Source organism: Oncorhynchus nerka, linkage group LG6 (assembly GCF_034236695.1).
Source record: "Oncorhynchus nerka isolate Pitt River linkage group LG6, Oner_Uvic_2.0, whole genome shotgun sequence".
NCBI lineage: Eukaryota > Metazoa > Chordata > Actinopteri > Salmoniformes > Salmonidae > Oncorhynchus > Oncorhynchus nerka.
The window spans coordinates 531,555-543,828 of NC_088401.1; the positions used below are offsets into that span (position 1 = coordinate 531,555).

Below are 12,274 nucleotides of genomic sequence, written 5' to 3' on the forward strand. Positions count from 1 at the left end.
ACACCGGCCAAACCCGGACGACGCTGGGCCAAGTGTGCCGCCGCGCTATGGAACTCCCAATCACGTCCGGTTGTGATACAGCCTTGTCTCATCACAGTCTCTCTGTGAATTCAAGTTGCCATCAATAAAATTGTATTCTATTTGTTGTCTGCAGCTTATGTCTGCCCCATACCAAAACCCCACCTCCACTATGGGGCACCATGGAGCAAAACTGCCCGCCCACACGACGTCATACACATCTGTCATCTGCCCTGTACAGTCAAAACCAGGTTCTGTGAAGAACACACTTCTCCAGCGTGCCAGTGGCCATCGAAGGTGAGCATTTGCCCACTGAAGTAGGTTACGACGCAGACCTGCAGTCAGGTCAAGACCCTGGTGAGGACAGATGAGCTTCCCTGAGATGGTTTTTGACAGTTTGTGCAGAAATGATTTGGTTGTGCAAACCAACAGTTTCATCAGCTGTCCGGGTTGTCCGGGTGGCTAGTCTCAGATGATCACGCAGATGAAGAAGCTGGATGTGGAGGTCCTGGGCTGACGTGGTTACACGTGTTCTGCGGTTGTGAGACCAGTTGGATGTACAGCCAAATTCTCTAAAATGGCGTTGGAGGCGGCTTAAGGTCGAGAAATTAACATAAAATTCTCTGGCAACAGATCTGTTGGACATTTCTGCAGTCAGCTTGCCAATTGCACGTTCTCTCAAAACTTGAGACATCTGTGGCATTGTGTTGTGTGACAAAACAGCACATTTTAGAGTGGCCTTTTATTGATCCCAGCATAAGGTGCACCTATGTAACGATCATGTTGCTTAATCAGCTTGTTGATATGCCACACTTTTCATGTGGATGGATTATCTTGGAAAAGGAGAAATGCTCACTAACAAGGATGAAAACACATTTGTGCCCAAAATTTGAGAGAAATAATATTTTTGTGCTTATGGAAAATTTCTTGCATCTTTTATTTCAACTCATGAAACACTTTACATGTTGAGTTTACAGTGCCTTGCGAAAGTATTCGGCCCCCTTGAACTTTGCGACCTTTTGCCACATTTCAGGCTTCAAACATAAAGATATAAAACTGTATTTTTTTATATGTGTTTTAATGAAAGTTTGAGTTTTATCGAGTACTATAGGTGGCGCTCTGAAATTTCCGCTGATTTTGGTTCCTGTACAGGGACCACAATCCGTAACAAGTTCTTAAGGGGGCTGAATAATTTTGCACGCCCAATTTTTCAGTTTTTGATTTGTTAAAAAAGTTTGAAATATCCAATAAATGTCGTTCCACTTCATGATTGTGTCCCACTTGTTGTTGATTCTTCACAAAAAAATACAGTTTTATATCTTTATGTTTGAAGCCTGAAATGTGGCAAAAGGTCGCAAAGTTCAAGGGGGCCGAATACTTTCGCAAGGCACTGTATATATATATTTTTTCTTTGTTCAGTATACAACAAACATAAGTCTCAGTACACTTGAGAAAAGATTTATCAACCAGCTAATTCCCTGGGTAACATACAAACATCAGCCATTTAAAAATAAATCATAAAAACAGGTCAGGACAAGCAAAAGTTCCTACAACAATTTATCCTCACATCTCCTCGCCAAGTGGAACTCATCAGTGAGAGCCCAAGATAGGGTCTGCCAACACCAGGACGAGGGAGGCTCGATGCAGCAGGGACTTCAACTCCACAGCAGGCTCCCCAAGCAGTAATGAGGCCAGCCCCAGCACCAGGAGACAAGTCCAGCAGCGCAAACATCCACCCTCCAGCATTCCTGAGGAAGGAGCCGAAGATCTCTTCATACCACCAGGGGTAAGACATTGAAAACTGCCTGCTGAGGTTTGAACGAATGGCCAAGATGTGACGGTGGCCAGAGGTACAATGAGCCTGCAATCTTGTCCGATTGCTCACAATTCAGTTTGTCTGTGATGTGTATGCCGAGGAACTTAAAACTTATTACCCTCTCCACTACTGTCCCATCGATGTGGATAGGGGGGTGCTCCCTCTGCTGTTTCCTGAAGTCCACAATCATCTCCTTAGTTTTGTTGACGTTGAGTGTGAGGTTATTTTCCTGACACCACACTCCGAGGGCCCTCACCTCCTCCCTGTAGGCCGTCTCGTCGTTGTTGGTAATCAAGCCTACCACTGTAGTGTCGTCCGCAAACTTGATGATTGAGTTGGAGGCGTGCGTGGCCACGCAGTCATGGGTGAACAGGGAGTACAGGAGAGGGCTCAGAACGCACCCTTGTGGGGCCCCAGTGTTGAGGATCAGCGGGGTGGAGATGTTGTTACCTACCCTCACCACCTGGTGCGGCCCGTCAGGAAGTCCAGTACCCAGTTGCACAGGGCGGGGTCGAGACCCAGGGTCTCGAGCTTGATGACGAGTTTGGAGGGTACTATGGTGTTAAATGCCGAGCTGTAGTCGATGAACAGCATTCTCACATAGGTATTCATCTTGTCCAGATGGGTTAGGGCAGTGTGCAGTGTGGTTGAGATTGCATCGTCTGTGGACCTATTTGGGCGGCAAGCAAATTGGAGTGGGTCTAGGGTGTCAGGTAGGGTGGAGGTGATATGGTCCTTGACTAGTCTCTCAAAGCACTTCATGATGACGGAAGTGAGTGCTACGGGGCGGTAGTCGTTTAGCTCAGTTACCTTAGCTTTCTTGGGAACAGGAACAATGGTGGCCCTCTTGAAGCATGTGGGAACAGCAGACTGGGATAAGGATTGATTGAATATGTCCGTAAACACACCAGCCAGCTGGTCTGCGCATGCTCTGAGGGCGCGGCTGGGGATGCCGTCTGGGCCTGCAGCCTTGCGAGGGTTAACCCGTTTAAATGTTTTACTCACGTTGGCTGCAGTGAAGGAGAGTAAGCATGTTTTGGTAGCGGGCCGTGTCAGTGGCACTGTACTGTCTTCAAAGCGGGCGAAAAAGTTATTTAGTCTGCCTGAGAGCAAGACATCCTGGTCCGTGACTGGGCTGGGTTTCTTCTTGTAGTCCGTGATTGACTGTAGACCCTGCCACATGCCTCTTGTGTCTGAGCCGTTGAATTGAGATTCTACTTTGTCTCTGTACTGACGCTTAGCTTGTTTGATAGCCTTGCGGAGGGAATAGCTGCACTGTTTGTATTCGGTCATGTTTCCGATCACCTTGCCCTGATTAAAAGTAGTGGTTCGAGCTTTCAGTTTCACGCGAATGCTGCCATCAATCCACGGTTTCTGTTTTGGGAATGTTTTAATCGTTGCTATGGGAACAACATCTTCAATGCACTTTCTAATGAACTCGCACACCGAATCAGCGTATTCCTCAATGTTGTTGTTCGCTGCAAAGCGGAACATATCCCAGTCCGGCCTCAGCGCGGGAGCTTCTTGTTTTAGCTTCTGTCTGTAGGCAGGGAGCAACAAAATGGAGCAGGCCTTGGACAAGGGCTGCTGTGTCCGGTGCAAAGATCCAGAGCTTACGGCAGGAATCCGTAGTGGCTTCTAGTCGTGTTAATGAAGAGTCCGGGAGGCATCAGCTGTGTAGCCGAGTGATCATAGGGTCCACTGAGCAGGCCGGGAGATGGGCCTGGCTCAAGGCTAGCTTCGGGTCTGGGCCACTCGGTAGCAGCTAGCTAGCTGCGATGATCCAGTGTAATGGTCCAGAGCAGGAATCCAGTGATGTAGTGGAGAAAAGCAGTCCGAAAAGCAGTTCTTAATAAGTACGACGCAACATTGAGTGCCTGGATACAGCCCTTAGCCGTGGTATATTGGCAATATACCAATACGTTGATGGGAAAGCACTAGTTTGCTGGCACCATAATTTATGTTTATACTTTTGCGGCAGTACTGTTGTTTTGGAAATCACTATGTAAATAAACACCCGGAAAAACACGGAAGTGCTTTTGCAACTCCACCATTTGTAGAGTTTAAATTTAGTTCAGACTTAAGTTACAATTATGTTTTTTCAGTTTAGCCTTCTGGCCTACAATACACAACAAATACCATGTGTATCTTTCACTATAGAAAACCATGTGTATCTTTCACTATAGAATACTGCTATAATCAGTTGTAAATCATTTTATGAACTTTAACACACTTTTAGTAGCTACTAGGATGTGAAAAAAACTTATATGACCTCTTTTATATAATCAATATATCTCTGTCATAGCTCCGAGTCACACAACAAACACACAACTCTCTCTCTCTCTCTCTCTCTCATACACACACACACACACACACACACACACACACACACACACACACACACACACACACACACACACACACACACACACACACACACACACACACACACACACACGCACACAGTGAGATATTACCATTCTTACATAGCTGCATCTGTTTTTAATGTGGATTTAATGTAGCATGATATTTGAAAATGGACAGTGTGATGTGGATCTGTTATGTGTGTGTGAGGGATCAGTGGGGTGTTAGGGGGCAGCTGTCCTGTCCTCCCCACTCAAGGCTCTCTGTCTGGGTATATATATTATATCCACGTCCTGGAGTGTGTGTGTGTGTGTGTGTTAGAGCAGCAAAGCTCCATGTTGTGTAAACAACACCCTGGTTACGGTAACCAAGGCCTGCTGGGCTATATATATCGAACCCTTTACCTTGAGAGAGAGACAGAGAGAGTGATACTGGCTAGCTAGCTAACAGACTACTGAGATAGAATAGCTTCAACGCTAGCTAACAGTCATAGCCCACAGGTTAGCCAGCTAGTCATTGTGATAGCATAGTCCACAGGCTAGCCAGGTAGTGATTGTGATAACATAGCCCGCAGGTTAGCCAGCAAGACATTGTGATAGCATAGCCCACAGTTTAGTTTTGTCATTGTGATAGCATAGCTCACAGGTTAGCTAGATAGTGATTGTGATAGCATAGCCCACAGTTTAGTTTAGTCATTGTGATAGCATAGCCCACAGGTTAGCTAGATAGTGATTGTGATAGCATAACCCACAGGTTAGCCGGCTAGCAATTGTGATAGCATAGCCCACAGGTTAGCCAGCTAGTGATTGTGATAGCATAGCCCGCAGGTTAGCCGGCAAGACATTGTGATAGCATAGCCCACAGGTTTGCAGGTGTAACAGTATAACTTTAGACCGTCCCCTCGCCCATACCCGGGCGCGAACCAGGGACCCTCTGCTCACATCAACAACAGTCACCCACGAAGCATCGTTACCCATCGCTCCACAAAAGCCGCGGCTCTTGCAGAGCAAGGGGAACTACTACTTCAAGGTCTCAGAGCAAGTGACGTCACCGATATTTAGCGCGCACCACCGCTAACTAAGCTAGCCGTTTCACATCCGTTACACAGGCAAGACATTGTGATAGCATAAAGGGGAAAGGGGGATACCTATACATAACCCTGCTTAGCCAGCTAGCACTCAACAACTCTAGAGATTATATGAAGTAGTTGACTGAGGGTTGAATGTGTTTCAAACAACAGTCGAGACAACAGACCAGACAACCAGACCAGACAACAGACCAGGGCCCGGTTGAATAAAGCTCCTCCCTTCCTATAGGCAGAAACTCAAACAGGAAGTACCCATGCTAAGTTCTACTCAACACTGGACTGACCAATCAGGATCCATGCTTCAAGATTGTTTTGAGCACGTGGACTGGGATATGTTCCGTGTTGCCTCTGAGAATAACATTGACGTATACACTGACACTGTGACTGAGTTCATCAAGAAGTGTATAGGGATGGTGATCTCACTGTGATTATTTAATCCAAACCAAACCAAAAACCATGGACAGATGGAAGCATTGAATGCACGAACCACCACATTTAACCACGGCAAGGTGATTGGGAATATGGTTTAATACAAACAGTGCACTCTGTAATGTAACGAAAAAGGAAAAAGTCAGTACAGTGCAGAGTCGCAATTCAGTGTCTCAGACATGAGACGTATGTGTCAGGGACTCCAGGCAATCCCGGATTACAAAGGGAAAACCAGTCATGTTGCGAACACCAACATCTTGTCGGGCTGTATCACTACCTGGTATGGCAACTGCACCATCTGCAACCGCAGGGCTCTCCAGAGGGTGGTGCGGTATGCCCAACGCATCACTGGGGGCACACCTCCTGCCCTCTAGGACATCACAGGAAGGCCATAAAGATCATCAAGGACATCAACCACCCGAGCCACAGCCTGTTCATCCCTTTATTAAGGCAATGTCAGTACAGGTGATTCAAAGCTGGGACCGAGAGACTGAAAAACAGCCTCTATCTCAAGGCCATCAAACTGTTAAATAGCCATCACTAGCCGACCTCCTACCCAGTACCCTTCCCGACTACCACCCAGTTAGTCAACCTTGCACCTTAGAATCTGCTGTACATAGACATCGGCCACTGGTCACTTTAATAATGTTTACATACTGTTGTACTCATTTCATATGTATATACTGTATTCTAGTCAAGGCCATCCTATTTAACTATTGCTGTATATATACCATCACATATATATACTATTCTATAAATATACTAAATATCATATCCACATACTGTCCATGTCTATATATACCATCACATATATATACTATTCTACGTATTCTATAGATATACTAAATATTATATCCACATACTGTCCATGACTATACATCCCATCACATATATATATATGTGTATATAACCCAATATGGGGCGGCAGGGTAGCCTAGTGGTTAGAGCGTTGGACTAGTAACCGAAAGGTTGCAAGTTCAAATCTCCGAGCTGACAAGGTACAAATCTGTCGTTCTGCCCTGAACAGGCAGTTAACCCACTGTTCCTAGGCTGTCATTGAAAATAAGAATTTGTTCTTAACTGACTTGCCTAGTAAAATAAAGGTAAAATAAATAAATATATTGTATGTATATATATATATTTATACTCTGGACTCTGCTCATCCTTATATTTATCTATTTCTTAATTCCATTCATTCACTTTTAGATTTGTGTGTGTTGTTGTGAATTGTTAGTTATTACTGCACAGTTGGAGCTAGAAACATAAGCATTTCGCTACTCCCACAATAATCTGCTAAATATGTGTATGTGATCAAATGTGATTTAATTGGATTTTTGTTTTTACATCACACTTGATTTCGATCAAATAGCCTAAATGGCGCCCTATCAAATCAGAATACTCTTTGATGTGGATATGAATGAAAATATCTTTTAAACAGGACAGGTGAAGGTTAAATGGACAACAACCTATGGAATCCAATTAGGCTACTCACAACTGCTGTCCGGGAGTTTCACTTAGTGGGATAAATTGCCAATATAATTAGTCATTTCAAATCTGTATTTGTCCATTTCTGAGCTGATCGTGACGAAGAAGAACATGCGAACTGCATTTTCCAAGAAAATGCGACGCCTGACAACATGGGTAGCTGAGATAGGCAGCGAGTGAGTTTCAATTTTGCAGAAGCTTATGTACAATTTATCCTACCATTCCTACCAAAATTTGAGGAATGCGAGAGCACCAGCCTCTGCCATATGGACACATTGATTCACAGTGAGCCATTGCGGTAAAGAAATGAGCACATGGAACGTGGAGATCAGTCACAGCCTATAAATCAAATCAAAGTGTATTGGTCGTGTACACAGATTTGCAGATGTTATCACAGGTGCAGCTAAATGCTTGTGCAGCAATAATACACAGAAAGCAATACAATAAAAATACACACATAATGCAAAAGAAAAAAGAAAGAAATTAAGATCAGAATATCAGAACGTGCAATGTCAGAGTTTGGAATATAATATATACTCAGTATCCAGTTTATTAGGTACACAACCCCAGACAGACATCGAGGCATTCAGTTGCTGTTCCATTGAACGTTAGACTGGGTAAAAATAGTTATCTAAGAGATTTTGAGCGTGATATGATTGACGGTGCCCGGCACGCCAGTTCCAGTGTCTCAGAAATGTCCGGCCTCCTGGGCTTTTCATGCACGACATGTTTCTACAACTTGATTAGAGTCCACCAGTGGTAAATTCACTTGATTGAACAAGATTTGGAAAGGCACACACCGGTCTATATAAAGTCCCACAGTTGAAAGTGCACGTCAGAGCAAAAACCAAGCCATGGGGTCGAAGGAATTGTCCGTAGAGCACCGAGACAGGATTTTGTTGAGGCACAGAATTGGGGAAGGGTACCAAAAAATGTCTGCAGCATTGAAGGTCCCCAAGAACACAGTAGCCTTCATCATTCTTAAATTGAAGAAGTTTGGAACCACCAAGACTCTTCCTAGTCCTGGTCGCCCAGCCGAACTGAGCAATTGGTTGAGAAGGGCCTTGGTCAGGGAGGTGACCAAGAACTGATGGTCACTCAGACAGAGCTCTAGAGTTCCTCTGTGGAGATGGGAGAACCTTCCAGAAGGACAACCACCTCTGCAGCACTCCACCAATCAGGCCTTTATGGTAGAGTGGCCAGATGGAAGGCACTCCTTAGTAGAAGGCACATGACAGCCGGTTGGAGTTTGTCAAAAGGCACCTAAAGACTTGAAGACCATGAGAAACAAGATTCTCTGGTCTGAAGAAACCAAGATTGAGCTCTTTGGCCTGAATGCCAAGTGTCACGTCTGGAGGAAACCTGTCACCTTCCCTACGGTGAAGCATGGTGGTGGCAGCATCATGCTGTGTGGATGTTTTTCAGCTGCAAGGACTGGGAGACTAGTCAGGATTGATGGAAAGATGAATGAAGCCCTAAGGACTTCAGACTAGGGTGAAGGTTCACCTTCTAACAGGACAACGACCCTAAGCGCGCAGCTAAGACAGTGCAGGAGTGACTTCGGGACAAGTCTCTGAATGTCCTTGAGTGGCCCAGCCAGAGCCCAGACTTGAGCCAGAGCCCACACCCACACCCCCGATCTAACATCTCTAAAAAGACTTGAAATTAGCTGTGCAGATACGCTCCCCATCCAACCTGACAGAGCTTGAGAGGATCTGCAGAGAAGAATGAGAGAAACCTCCCAAATACAGGTGTGCCAAGCTTGTAGCGTCATACCCAAGAATACTTGATTGAGGCTGTAATCGTTGCCAAAGGTGCTTCAATAAAGTACTGAGTAAAGGGTCTGAATACACTTACGTAAAAGTGATATTTACGTTTTTTATTTGTAATACTTTTGCTGCAATTTCTAAAAACCTATTTTTGCTTTGTTGTTATGGGGTATTGTGTGTAGATTGATGAGGGGGGAAAAAATTATGTAATCCATTTTAGAATAAGGCTGTAATGTAATTATTTGGGGGTCTAGGGGTCTGAATACTTTCCGAATGCGCTGTAGATAATAAACAAAAGTGAAATAAACAATGAAAAATGAACACAAACTCATAAAAGTTCCAAAGGAATAGAGACATTTATAATGTCATATTATGGATATAAACAGTGTTTTAACGATGTGCAAATAGTTAATTAAAGTACAAAAGGGAAAATAAATAAACACAAATATGTATTTACAATCTTTACACCACTCCATTTCATAAATATGGGTAAATAAATAATAAATAAAATAAATATGGGTTGTATTTATTTAACATGGTGTTTGTTCTTCACTGGTTGCCCGTTTTTGTGGCAACAGGTCACACATCTTGCTGTTGGGATGGCACACTGTGGTATTTCACCCAATCGATATGGGAGTTTATCAAAATTGGATTTGTTTTCGAAATTCTATGCGGGCCTACGTAATCTAAGGGAAATATGTGTCTCTAATATGGTCATACATTTGGCAGGAGGTTAGGTAGTGCAGCTTAGTTTCCACCTCATTTGTGGGCAGTGTGCACAAAGCATGTCTTCTCTTGAGAGCCAGGACTGATGCTCTCAATAGCAAGGCTATAGCAAGGCTATGCTCACTGAATCTGTAAGTTGTCAGGTGTTCTGCCACTATGTACTCTCTGTTTAGGGCCAAATAGCATTCTGCTCAGATTTTTAGTTAATTCTTTCCAATGTGTCAAGTAATTATCTTTTTGTTTTCTCATGATTTGGCTGTGTATAATTGTGTTGCTGTCCTGGGGCTCTGTGGGGTGTGTTTGTGTTTATGAACAGAACCCCAGGACCAGCTTGCTTAGGGGACTCTTCTCCAGGTAATGTCTCTGTAGGTGATGGCTTTGTTATGGAAGGTTTGGGAATCGCTTCCATTTAGCTGGTTATAGAATTTTGATTTTGATAATTAGCAAGTATCCCTAAAATTCTGCTCTGCATGCATTGTTTGGGGTTTTAAGTTGTACACAATATTTTTTTGCAGAATTCTGCATGCAGTCTCAATTTTGTAAATTATTGTTTGTGACCAGACCCCAGACCTCACAACCATAAAGGACAATGGGTTCTATAACTGATTCAAGTCATTTTAGCCCAGATCCTAATTGGTATGTCAAATTTGATGTTCCTTTTGATGACATAGAAGGCCCTTCTTGGTCTCTCAGATCGTTCACAGCTTTGTGGAAGTTACCTGTGCCGATGTTTAGGCAGAGGTATGTATAGTTATTTATGTGCTCTAGGGCAACTGTGTCTACATGGAATTTGTATTTAAGGTCCTGGCAACTGAACTTTACTTGGAACACCATTATTTTTGTCTTACTGACATTTACTGTCAGGGCCCAGGTCTGACAGATTCTATGCAGAAGGTCTAGGTGGTGCTGTTGGTCCTCCTTGGTTGGAGACAGAAGCACCAGATCATCAGCAAACAGTAGATATTTGATATTTGATATTAGTATACACTTGCAAGTTCCACGCATATGAGGAAGCAGTATCACAGGCAGCCCAGATCTTTATTCCATTGGTTTTAGACGGTATGTACTGCCTGAAGGGGCAGCGGCCCCTAAATGGCATAAGCTGTCATCAACAGTAACGTTAGGCCCAGGGTTGTAAAACAGGGGAAAGTGGTCCACCCACATGTCCCACACTGATCTGATTGCAGCTAGCTTGTCTCTCTGCTGTCGAACTGGTGCATCGGTTATCGAAGTGGATATTCCTGGAAATAATGTGGTTTTCCAGAGTTTTCCAGAGACATTGTTGAATGGAAAAGTCATTTTCCAGTTTCTGCATCCCACAGGGATTCTGTGGATTCTCCATTGGATCTGAAAACACCAGCAAGGATTAGAACCCCAAAGTATGCATGTAAATTAGTGTGGTCCTTCTCCTTCCATCTCTCTCCAAAAACACGCCTTCCCTCCAAAATAGTCCAGAATGATTTTCTGGATGGTGTCTGGGATGAACATTTCAAAAGAAGACTTTATGTCCTGCACATGAGTACCGCCATCTGCATCGGCCCTGGTTGTATCCTTATCACATTGGCAACTGAGGGGGGGGCTCATTCCTTGGGCAAGAAGACCATTACATTTCAAAAAGTTTTGACATCCATAATTCTCCTCCTGCAGACTGCTGGTGAGCTGGTCCTGGGGCTGGCTGAGGGTCGACCTCATCCTCTTCTTCCAACTCACTGTCAGACTCCGAATTGACATAGACACAATCCTCATATTCTGAAAATTCTTCATCCTCCTTCCACACTGGCTTCTCTCTCTGCATATTTTTTTTTTTTTACTCTAAGGCCCTCTAAGCAGAGATCATTTTTTTGCCATACTAATTGATTGGGATAAAGAGCCACACATGCAAAGCTATTTATTTGTTGTGTCCTTCCCTCAATTTGCACCTGGCAGGGGTAGAGTTTGGGAAAATACAGATTTTTTTTACAATGTATCTTCCAGGTTCCCGCAAGAGATTGTGTAGTTTCACACACTACAAAGTGTAAAAAGTGCAAGAAAAGCGGGAGACAGGCAGACAGGCAGACAGGCAGACAGGCAGGGAGATGGACAGGCAGACAGGCAGACAGGCAGACAGGCAGACAGGCAGGGAGATGGACAGGCAGACAGGCAGACAGGCAGACAGGCATGGAGATGGACAGGTTCTTGGTGCTGTGTTGAAACAGCAGACCCAGGAAGGAGGAGGAAGACAGAGTGAAGGCACACAGCAAATAATTTTGTTTCATTTGTACTTGTTTTCACCTACACACACACTTTTCCACACTTTTATTACCCTCGGGTCCAGTGGACCCGAAAACCACAAACGTTTTAAGTATAGCCAATTGGAATTTGTGGTCAGTATATTTGATCATTTCATGTATCATTTCCATCAACACTAAAGGCCTTTTTGGGTGGAGGGTTTGTATTTTTGTCCTGTAGTTCAATAAATTGAATTGGAGAATCCAGTGGGTTCTGGTCGTCTTCAATAGTTGATTCTAGGATTTGACATTTGATCATGTATATGTTTTTGCTGTTTGTTCGTTGTTATAGAGCGAGAAAGATTAGAGAAGT

At 44.0% G+C, this 12,274-nt stretch overlaps 1 protein-coding gene across 4 annotated transcripts in view; it reads left to right on the top strand.

Annotated features, from left to right (window-relative positions):
• The window catches only part of smpx (small muscle protein X-linked), a 35,295-nt gene that overhangs the window by 2,378 nt on the left and 20,643 nt on the right, over positions 1 to 12,274 (top strand). The window contains exon 2 of one of the 4 annotated variants that reach the window (XM_065019188.1): positions 1,600 to 1,804. The exons of the other annotated variants lie outside the window; for them this stretch is intronic. The gene's annotated coding sequence lies outside the window, so the exon portion shown is untranslated. The remainder of the gene's footprint in view (positions 1 to 1,599; positions 1,805 to 12,274) is intronic. 4 annotated transcript variants of the gene reach the window in all.